Source organism: Leuciscus leuciscus, assembly GCF_965113295.1.
Source record: "Leuciscus leuciscus genome assembly, chromosome: 18".
NCBI classification, from domain to species: domain Eukaryota; kingdom Metazoa; phylum Chordata; class Actinopteri; order Cypriniformes; family Leuciscidae; genus Leuciscus; species Leuciscus leuciscus.
This window is the reverse complement of record NC_138742.1, coordinates 7513372-7524761: the sequence shown is the minus strand read 5'-3', so window position 1 is coordinate 7524761 and position 11390 is coordinate 7513372. Positions and strand designations below refer to the sequence as shown.

Sequence of the window (11390 nt, the reverse complement as noted above, 5' to 3'; positions counted from 1 at the left end):
AACCGGATGGGGCAGACTCTTCCTGTTTCTAATAGTAGGCCTATACTAGTACTCAAATAGTACAGAATTTTTTTTCACTCAAATTGTCACTCAAGAGAGAGAGAGAGAGAGAGAGAGAGAGAGAGAGAGAGAGAGAGAGAGAGAGAGAGAGAGAGAGAGAGAGAGAGAGAGAGAGAGAGAGAGAGAGAGAGAGAGAGAGAGAGAGAGAGAGAGAGAGAGAGAGAGAGAGAGATGTTCGTGGAAATGTGCTTGTTTAAAATCAAAAACAGATTAATTATAACATATATTATAATTAATTGGTTTTAGTTTTAGTTTTAAAAAGCACATTTAAATAAAAAATTATCTTGGTTCTGAATCCCACCCTCAGTGGCGGAAAGTTCTGTCAATCAAAATACTAGCAAGCTTGTATTATAATAACAACAAGTGGAAATGATCTTCCCGGATAGCCTACTCACAAAAGTCCAAGTATGTCAGCTTATTTTATCACTTTCAAGACTTTCATCACAGATTTACCAAACTTCCAGCTGTAACACATACAGCTTGACTTCAGTCTGAAGCAGCCTTTATTCGGAATAAATGTTCTGACATATTATACTGCGCGTGACTGGCTGATGATGACGCCTTGGAGTTGTTGACTGAACTATTGAAACTTCTGCTCGTTCTTTTTTTTATGTCTCTAGTTTCTATGGCAACAAAAGACGCTGTTCCAAAGAACTATTTGATTTGAATAAAAAAATATACAGTTTAAGTTTTGAGCGTACTGCGCAGACTCAAACTGAGCTTGACGACGTAGATGTGTTGTGAGCTTGTGAGCAACCTGTCTGACAGTTGTAAGTCGTCTAGTAGCTGTAGGCTACCAAGAGAAATATGAATCATTCCTGTCGGTACACGATCCGTTCCACCTGCACGATCCGTACACGCATGCGCGTAATTACGTAGTAGAAAACGTCACGGTTTTCCTACACTATCGGAACCACGCATGCGATGGCACAACTTGCGGCATATTTGTATAACGTTAGTTGTATTTTGTTTAACATTTCACAGTGGGTCTATTTTGATGCTTTTAAATGTATACGCTATGCATTACGATGTGTTTACGTGGTTGCCAATCCAAAAATAATAAAGGAGTTGTGAGTTGTTACATTAACATACATGATCAGTTTCCTCCATAGGCTACTCTCCTTTGCGATTCACTGCTGTATGGTATTAGGCTTAACTTGCCGTGTTTTGGTCTGAGGTCAGTAGTATTGTCAAAGACGGTTTGTGTCGTTTTTTTATTATTAAAAGCTGCTAATATTTAACTTTTAAGTTGAGTAATTTTGTATTAGTATGGTATGGGTCTATATAGGCTAATATATATCTATATAATCTAAATGAGGAAAATGATCCCTTCAATGTTGTTTACAGAAGACAATAAGGAACATAATATGCATTTCTTTTTTTTAAATAATATGCATTTCTGCCTAGACAATCTGCACTTACATGAAGAAAGAACTACGTGGAACAGATCGTCCAGTGTCGTAAATCGTCGCAAAACAGAATTATCATTTGCGCATGTGCGTTTTCTACTGCGTCTACTACGCATGCGTGAAACGGATCGTGCAGGTGGAACGGATCGTTGTACCGACAATTCCCTTACGGAGATGGAGAGCGTGTGTAGGAGCTGTCCATGAGCTAGGAGCAGGAGCAACTTTATGAATCTCTATGGGCTTCTCCCTTGACTTTATCGGACTTTACGCCTCCACGCCCTCCCGATTGACTGCGAGCTTCTCCTCCTGTCTATACGGTAATTTTCCAGAGAGTTGCGTGGTTATGACGCAATCGTTAGCCTATTTTTACAAAAACTGCTTCTATGGGGCCATAACGTAAGATACAAGGTAATGGAGCCTTTTATACATTGTCGTGTTTCTTTAGAAATAAATAATGGACAAATGGAGTCTTTAAACGTCTCAGATGTAAAGTTATTCGCTGTCAAAGTGACGCCAAAATGAATGGGAGTCAATGGGATGCTAACAGCAGGTGATGGCTTGTTAGCCAATGGCGGCCCTCGGGGCTGGTACGCTTTTCGGGCGATGGATTACCCCCTTGGTTTTTCCAGGCACGTCTCTGTTCATATTGCATAGCAACGACAGACGGCATGGGAGAGCAAGCGCCTGTGGAAAGGAGAAAGCGGTTCGAACTGCAAAACTGGTACAGAGATCTGTGGATTTTCACTGGTATTGGTACCGAATACTGAAATTTTACAGTAAAAAAAAAAAAAAATTCAGTGAAAAAAAATCTCCTTTATTTCTAGGTGAAGAAATTAAGGTTTCTGTTTGTGACCAGTTCAAGGTACTGCAATAATCATGCCTTGAATCTGTTGATGGTATGTCATATTTGTATGTCTCAAAATGTCAATTTCTATCCACAAAAGTGGCCAGAAGTCATGGGGTTATTTTAAAAGAAAATCTTCCAGAGGTGGATGCCCCAACATCCCCCTGTATTTACTGAAAATGAATGTTTAATGTAGAAAATGGTCTGACACTAATGTTGATCTGCAGCTCTCCTGTCCTCTACTGGTGACAGGAGGAAGTGCAACTTTATTAGTTATAAGCTTTTGATAATTCATTAACAGACAGTATGAAAACGGTTTGCATTTATTCATTAAGTAGCCTAAACACTTTTATCCAAAGCTACTTACAAATGAGAATACAAGAAGAAGCAGTTAATTCAACAATATGTGTAGCGACAATTTACCATCTTGTCCCTTAGAGGTGTTTGTAGGGCTATCTGACGCGTGGTTCCAAACAAATACACTTCCAGTCCAATACTGCATTTGTCTTCTTTATTCTGGCTCAGTTCTGATGCTCAAACACTTTGTAATCAACAGTTAGCATGTTTTTACATGATTCATGATCCTCACGGTCAAAAATCGTTTGCTTCCCCATTACACCTGCCCTCTCTTGCTCTCTGATTAAATATATACCCTAAACCCATACTCCACCCAGTGTTCTCCAGTGGAACTACAACAGACATTTAAAATAGAGCATAATGGCTCTTACACCCCGGCCCCTAATTGTACATGACAGGTAGACATTACAATTCAATACAATATTTATACAAAGAGCCATTAAAGTCCAAAGTGACACTGTATAACATTGCATTTAAACAATCTTCTGTTTGTTAGAACATATAGTCTTTGCAATCAGTCCTTTACTTTTCCAGACTGTCATACAATAGACAGAGCTTTGTCACAGGTCTCTCAAGTATATTGGTTTTAGTTTGTACTCGCACAGAACGTACAAGTCCATTTTTATCAGGAAAAACTTCCAATACTCGTCCCATCAACCAGGATCCACGTGGGGCTGTAGAGTCTACAATGACAACAATGTCACCAGGAACAAAGCTCCTCCTTTCCTTGTTCCATTTCTGTCGCTCTTGAAGCAAAGGCAAGTATTCACTTGTCCATCTTCTCCAAAATAAGTCGCACATATATTGGACTTGTTTCCATCTCCTCTTGCTGTAAAACTCTGATTGGTCAAAGAGTCCAGGTGGTAGAACTGGCTTGCCTTTCATTTGAAGAAGGTGATTTGGAGTAAGTGGCTCTAGATCATTAGGATCATCTGAGAGCTTTGTTATTGGACGATCATTTAAAATGGCTTCAATTTCACATAGCACAGTATGAAATCCTTCATCATCCAAAGTTTGCTGATGTAAGATGGAACTCAAAATTCTCTTGACCATTCTGATCACACGCTCCCACACTCCTCCATAATGTGAGCCTCCTGGAGGATTGAAACTCCACTGAACACCTTTCTGCAGCATTGCCCTTTGAATCTTGCTTTTATTCCATGAACTGAGTGTTTCTCTTAACTCTCTTTCTGCTCCAATAAAGTTGGTACCATTGTCTGATCTTATATGAACAACTTGTCCTCGTCTGCAAATAAATCTGCGTAGAGAGTTAATGCATGCATCAGTGTCCAAGGAATAGGCGACTTCCAGATGAACTGCTCTACTTGCCATGCAAGTAAAGATGACCCCATAACGTTTCACAATGGAGCGTCCTCTTTTGACCTCTACAGGACCAAAATAATCCACTCCTACGTTTGTAAATGGAGGAAGGTCGGGAATGAGTCTCTCTTTTGGCAAGTCTGCCATCTTCTGCTCACCAACCTTAACTCCAAGACGTCTACAATGGCCACAACTAGATATGATCTTCCTAGCAGCTGCATTACCTTTAATGATCCAATATTTTCTTCTCAGCTTGGAAAGCATATGATTTCTTCCACTGTGACCTAAATGTTGATGAATATGCCGTAAAATGAGTGTGGCAATATGCTGATCTTTATAAAGAATGATAGGATGCTTCCTTTCCTCAGGCATAACAGCATTCCTCAGTCGTCCTCCAACTCTTAATAGACCCTCTTGAAAGACAGGATCCAACTTATACAACTTGCTGTCTCGTTTTACCTTTAAAACAGATGAAGATGACAGAGCAGCAATTTCCTTTCCAAACTGTTGCTGTTGACTAAATGCAACAATAGCGGTTTCAGCTTCAGTCAGGTCCTCCAAAGATAAGTTCTGTGTAATCGTTGAGAATGTTAGCTTTTGAAGCTCATTTTCTATCTTCTTGGAGGATGGCAATACACCCAAAGAATCTAAAGAAGTTTTGATTTCTTTTCGCCTTTGACTCCGTTGCCTTAGAACTTTCTTTAACTTCAAAAACCAAGCAACAGCAACTTTCAGCTTTATCCAGTCTGAGAAGTGTGTAATCAGTCTATGAGTGGCATTTGTTGCACTTAACACTTCATTTACACCAGTGGTGTTTACACTCATGTCCCTCTTTACCTCAGGATCATTGACCTTTAAAGTAGAATCAACTATTTGTACTGGCCACTCTTCCTGTGGTTTCCACAGATAATCTGGTCCACTGATCCATTCTTTACTCGATAACAGTTGGTCTGCTTTCATACCTCTTGAACAACAGTCTGCAGGATTTTGAGATGTAGATATGTATCTCCACTGCGATGGTCTTGTAACTTCTCTTATAAAAGAGATCCTGTTGGCCACAAAGGTCAGAAAGCGTTTGTCCTCATTTTTTATGTATTTTATCACAGATGTACTATCGGTCCAAAACACTGATTCCACCAATGGAAACTGTATCTCCGCCTTCAACATTTTGTCCACTCGAGCAGCAAGTACAGCGGCTGTCAATTCAAGACGTGGAATTGTTACATGCTTCAATGGTGCTACTCTTGATTTGCCCAGTAAGAAACTGACATGGACATCCTTGTTTGTCTCCATCCTAAGATATGTTACAGTACCATATCCAAGTGTACTTGCATCAGAAAAATGATGCAACTGAATGTTGGTAAGTTGGTCTAATGCTGTGGGCTTTAAACATCTATCCACCTTAAAGTCTGCAATCCTCTCAAGTTCTTTTAACCATAAAGACCATTGTCTTTGAAGATTTGAGGGTAGCGGATCATCCCATCCACATCTTATCCTACACAGTTCTTGCAGAAGAAATTTTGCTGTAAGAGTGAATGGTGCCAAGAATCCTAAAGGATCATATACAGAGCATACAATCGACAAAACACCACGTCTGGTGCAAGGATGGTCTTTGATGGTCATTTTAAACTTGAAAGTGTCCGATTCAACACACCACAACAAACCAAGAGCTCTTTCCATTGGTAGTTGATCCTTGTCCAGATCCATAATTTTTATGCCATGTGCTCTGTGTTCTTCAGGTACAGTTTGCAACACAGCACGGCTATTACTGACCCATTTGGTCAGTTGGAAACCTCCGGTTAAACAAACCGCTATGAGATCTTTGATCATCAAAACAGCCTCTTCCTCTGAATTTACACTTTTAAGACAATCATCCATGTAGAAGTTGGCATGAATTGTGTCAATGACCTTTTCTGGAAAGTTGGGCTTATTGTCTTCTGCTGTCTTGCGTAGTGCAAAACAAGCACAACTTGGGGATGACACGGCTCCAAACAAATGCACGTTCATCCTGTATTCCACAGGTTCATGCTTCAAGTCACCATCTGGCCACCACAAGAAACGAAGAAAATCTGTATCCTCTGTTGCAACTTTGACCTGATGAAACATTGCTTTCACATCAGCCATAAATGCAATAGGCTCTTGTCGAAACCTCACAAGAACTCCCAGAAGTGAATTTGTCAGATAAGGGCCTTGCAGCAGTTGATCATTAACACCAGAACATGAAACTTGACTTTCAGTACTCAACCATTTTTGAACATCATCCTTAAACCCATTGTAAATTAACATCTTTCCATTGAACCATGTTTGTTGCCTTTCTTTTTCTTCATTGGGCAAAATAACCATCACAGAATTGTGCATTTCTTTTGCTTCATCACACAGTTTTATGAACTTCTCAAAAGAACATTGCACTTCCTTTTCATACTCTTGGTTAGACATAAAATCTCTTATGATAACCATCAAGTTGCTTGCTTTGTTTAATTTAGTCTTTCTTGTTTTCTGCAATGTTTCCAATTTTTCCAGTAATGCCCTTGGAGTAAGTTTGATGCACCGTTTTTCTTTCACAGACTCCATTTCAACTTTCTCTACCGGCACATTAGTCTCTGTTTGTTTACCAGCAACCATAAAATCTTCATCACAAACACTCATTTTCACAGAGTGTTGAATTCATTCAACTTGTCAGTAACTGTAAACTTAAGCAACCAATGCATTGGATTTATGCTATTAAAGGTGTGCACACAAAGAGCCATTCATAGGTAGCACTACACATACCTTGAATTAATTCGCTCGCTTCATCGCGACTGGTCCTTGATTCATACGTCCAATTATATCCAAATCCACAGCGGAATCCAGTGCTTAGTTCGTAAAAATTTCAAAAAGTTCCAAACTATCCAATGTGATGCGTGATAATCCACAAAGAAGCGATTTTTGACAAAGTGTAGCGACAATTTACCATCTTGTCCCTTAGAGGTGTTTGTAGGGCTATCTGACGCGTGGTTCCAAACAAATACACTTCCAGTCCAATACTGCATTTGTCTTCTTTATTCTGGCTCAGTTCTGATGCTCAAACACTTTGTAATCAACAGTTAGCATGTTTTTACATGATTCATGATCCTCACGGTCAAAAATCGTTTGCTTCCCCATTACACCTGCCCTCTCTTGCTCTCTGATTAAATATATACCCTAAACCCATACTCCACCCAGTGTTCTCCAGTGGAACTACAACAGACATTTAAAATAGAGCATAATGGCTCTTACAATATGCTTAATCAGAGAAACTTGAACTTGATCTATAATCTGTGATTTTTTTCTTCACTGCATGCGTGACTGCCCAACTCAGAGAAAACGGTGGTGTCACAGAAGCCTTTGAGGAGGTCATAGAGCTTCCCATGGCGAACAAACTATCCCGTCAAGATGGAGATGCCCACATGGAAAGAATCTATATGAGGATATATGCGCATATATGAAACCTATATGCAGTTTATATGCACATATATGCTGCATATATACAGCATATATGCACATATATGATAATATATATGCTGCATATATGCGTATATATGCCACATATAGGCATAATTGAGGTGCATATATGTGCATATACAGGCCATATAGGTCTCCTGTATTGCTTCTTTATATATACATATAAGCCCTATATGTACATACAAGATATGTCTCCTATAGCTCATGGCAGGATGGTCATTTTGTAGCTCATATCTCACTTTGGAAACTGTCATACATGATGCCTAGCTCAGATAGGCACATCTATCAATTCGAAGCTCACGGAGCTGAGATCAAAAAGATAAAAATAAAAAAATTAAAAAAATTCTGTTCAGTTTTTTGTCTTATTTTTGTTCTTGTACTATTTGATTGTTCTTAAGTAAATAAATAATGTAAATTTCTACATTTTGGGGTTTTATTTATGTTGCCTACACTGTAAAAAAAAGTGTACTTTTACAGGTAATGGTCTGTATTTTTTTAACAGAATTTTACCGTTTTGTCATTATAGTGAATGCCTGTTATTTTACAGATATTTGCTGTAATTTAAAGGTCCACTATTAAATTTACAGGTAATTGCTTGTATTTTGGTTTTACATCAATTTACGTTTTTTAAGGAACTTGTCTGTATTTTTACAAAGTAATATTTTACAGATTTTTTTTCTGTGAAATTAGAAAACAAAGAAAAGAAGGTATAACTGCAGAAATCTGCATCTATTCAATATGTTGTCCTTACAGATTATTAAGCATGTGGGGGTTAAAGTGAGGTTTTTTTTAAGGTTAAATAATAGTATTTGTACATACAGCCTACCCTACATAGGCTACAGTAGACCTGTATTGAATTGTTTTTAGGCTATAGTCTTTTAATCTTGTCTTGCAAATAGATGCTCATTTTGATCATTATTTCATTGTCTTATTCTATGGAGCTTATAATATGACAAAATGATTTGAATTTGAATTGTGTAAATTTGAATTATTTGCAAGTGTAATCTAACTAAATTGAATTTTAGGTGGTAGTTTAAATAGTTCTGAATTTGATTTTTTTTAAACGAATATTGAACGTTTGAAATTTAACAAATTGAAATGTTTTTATGGCTGAATTTTATAGACATGTATTTTCAAACAGCTAGTTTTTTTGTTCTGAATTCGTATAGTGCAAATATTCAGTTTAAAAAAATACAGATTCAAGTTTTCAAGATGAAGAAATTCGGAACTTCAAATTCAGTTTTCTAAAATTCAAGTTCAAAAATTCAAGTTCAAAAATTCAAGTTCTAAAATTCAAGTTCAAAAATTCAAGTTCAAAAATTCAGATCTTACAGAAAGTAGGTCACAGGTCATCCACAGGGAAGAGTAAAGGATCTCAGATAAGTCGAACAGAGCATTTTGGCTGCACTGCAGTAGTTTTCTGCCGCAAACGCGGTGGTGGTTCAAGAGAATCCGTGTATCTTTCGTTCAGTCGTTTTTTTATTTAATATTAAGAGTAGAAAAATGAGTAAACAGCTTGAGTATTAGATTTCTTCTAATATTCTAGTAATAATAGTCCGCTGCAGCAGTTGCACGGAGCTTACAAAACGCGTGTATTGCAACTATAGGCTACATTTAATTTTCTCATCAAACAACTAGACTAACGAATGGCTCGGCACATCAGAAGAGCTTAGACAGGGCTTTCTCTCTGTGTAGACCAGCAGTTGGTCTGAATTTGCCTATTTTCTCGACTGTATAGGCTAAGTCACGTTTTATCATGAAACACGCTCTGATTTATTCCAAAGTGACTCAGGCATAGGCTATATCATGCATTTAATGTTAAATAATCTAAATGTTGACTTTCAAAAGTAGGCGCGCCAAGAAGGCTATTCTCTGTATTTTGGTTCATTTTTGGTGAGCGCCAGAAAGATCTAAAGAGACCGAGACGCGCATCATGTTGTTTTATTTATTTTTCAATGGCATGATATTTTGTAGTCATTTTGAATGTACACAAATAAAAATATACATTTTACTGTTTCGGATGATGTCATATTATCTGTATGACTAAATAACAGAGTATTAAGTTATTTCCCAGCAGTGGAACAAATCCAAGAGATGGCGCTCGCGCATCGCGCTCTCACACAACATAGTATCAGTTCTGGCGTTGCTTCATATCGCAGACTGTTCATTATCAAAATGAAACACAGTCAACCAAACATATAAAAAGTTATTCTGCATAATTTAATTGGTCTGTTGTACAATATAAAGGGCAAGCTGTGCCACACACAGTCCCACTCCAAACATTTCCCTTGCTGTGAAGACGCTGATTTAGCCTATAGGCCTACGTGTATTTTGGGACTCGACTGAAGTATGACGCCTTTTTATTTGTATTATAATATAATAGGCTATATTAAAATACATAATCTTCTGAGTTTTATGATGTAGGCCTTGTGTGTTTTATTAAAATGTATTATAATTTACATCTCAAAAGGATGCGCTTTGTGCATTCTCTGACATTATATTTATTTATTTAATTAATATTGAGTATCAATTGATGTTAAACAAAACGGTGTGTTATTTTCTCTGGCAACTAAACTTAAAAAAAAAAAAAAAAAAAAAAAAACTTCCAAAGCAAAGCCATTGTGCGTTCTCTCCTCGCTCCGCAGCTTTTCCACACAGATTTTGAGAACTGGCCAGCTAAAAAAAATAGGCCAAAGAAGTAGACTAAAGCCCTCATTATGCTTCTGCGTCAACTCCACGGCGTAGCTACGCCGTCACTCCAACGGCGTCGTGACCGTTTTATGGTTCTGCGTCGGGTTGCGTTGCATCGCGGTGCATTTCACCGCCAGAACGCTAGGGGGGTGGTGTGGTTCGCGAATCTCTTTCCTAGTTTGTTTTGGTTCCATGCGCCGGTTCCGCTTTTTCATTTCCGACAATGGCGAGCGAAAGAGAGAGAGTGTTGTTGCAGCTGGAGCTAATCAACGTTGAACAACAAATGATTTTATTGCAAATGTTTAATCGTAGAAGAAAAAGAAGACGTCAGCGAAGGTGGTCTGTACGACCAGTGCACGAAGACAGGGGAAGGATTGGCGAATTTGTTACGGTTGTTCGACCGCTGAGGGACTTGGACGAAGAAATGCACTTTAAGTATTTTCGGATGTCGAAAGGTCGATTTGACGATCTTGTTCATCGTTTAAAGCCGTTAATACAGCATCAGACTACACACAGTATGCCTATTGACCTCGCTCAGAGACTGGCAGTGACTTTAAAGATTTTATCTTCGGGTGCAAACCAACAGATCACCGGGTTGGGCTACAAAATGGGTGCGACCACGGTGTCCCGCATAGTATCGGAGGTCTGCAAAGCGCTGTAGCCCGAATTTTTGCCCTGCCCTTCAACCAGCCAGTGGGAAGCTATTGCTTCAGATTTCTGGCGACTTTGGAACTTCCCAAACTGCGTTGGAAGCCTCGACGGGAAACATGTTAACTTGGTTAATTACTTGATATCCATGATGTACCCGTGAACATTGTATTGTAAATAAACAACAAACTTTTTTTCAAAACAAACATTGATTTGATTGATTGAAGTTTATTTCTAGCAACAACAAAAAAAAGAAAAGAATATATATAAATATATACATATACACTACCGGTCAAAAGTTTTAGATCGGTAAGATTTTTAATGTTTTTAAAAGAAGTCTCTTCTGCTCACCAAGGCTGTGTTTATTTGATTAAAAATACAAAGCAAAAACAGTATAATTGTGAAATATTATTACAATTTAAAACAGCTGTTTTCTATGTGACTATACAGTAAAGTGTAATTTATTCCTGTGATCAAAACTGAATTTTCAGAATCATTTCTCCAGTCTTCAGTGTCACAATGATGTATAATCTGACCAATCACAGCCCCTGCGGTCTGCGTCACCGCGACGCGTAGTTACA

General features: G+C 38.2%; 1 protein-coding gene across 1 annotated transcript in view; it reads right to left on the bottom strand.

Annotated features, from left to right (window-relative positions):
* Positions 1 to 11390, bottom strand: part of LOC309480941 (chemokine XC receptor 1-like) — a 59517-nt gene that overhangs the window by 2385 nt on the left and 45742 nt on the right. The window lies entirely within an intron of this gene.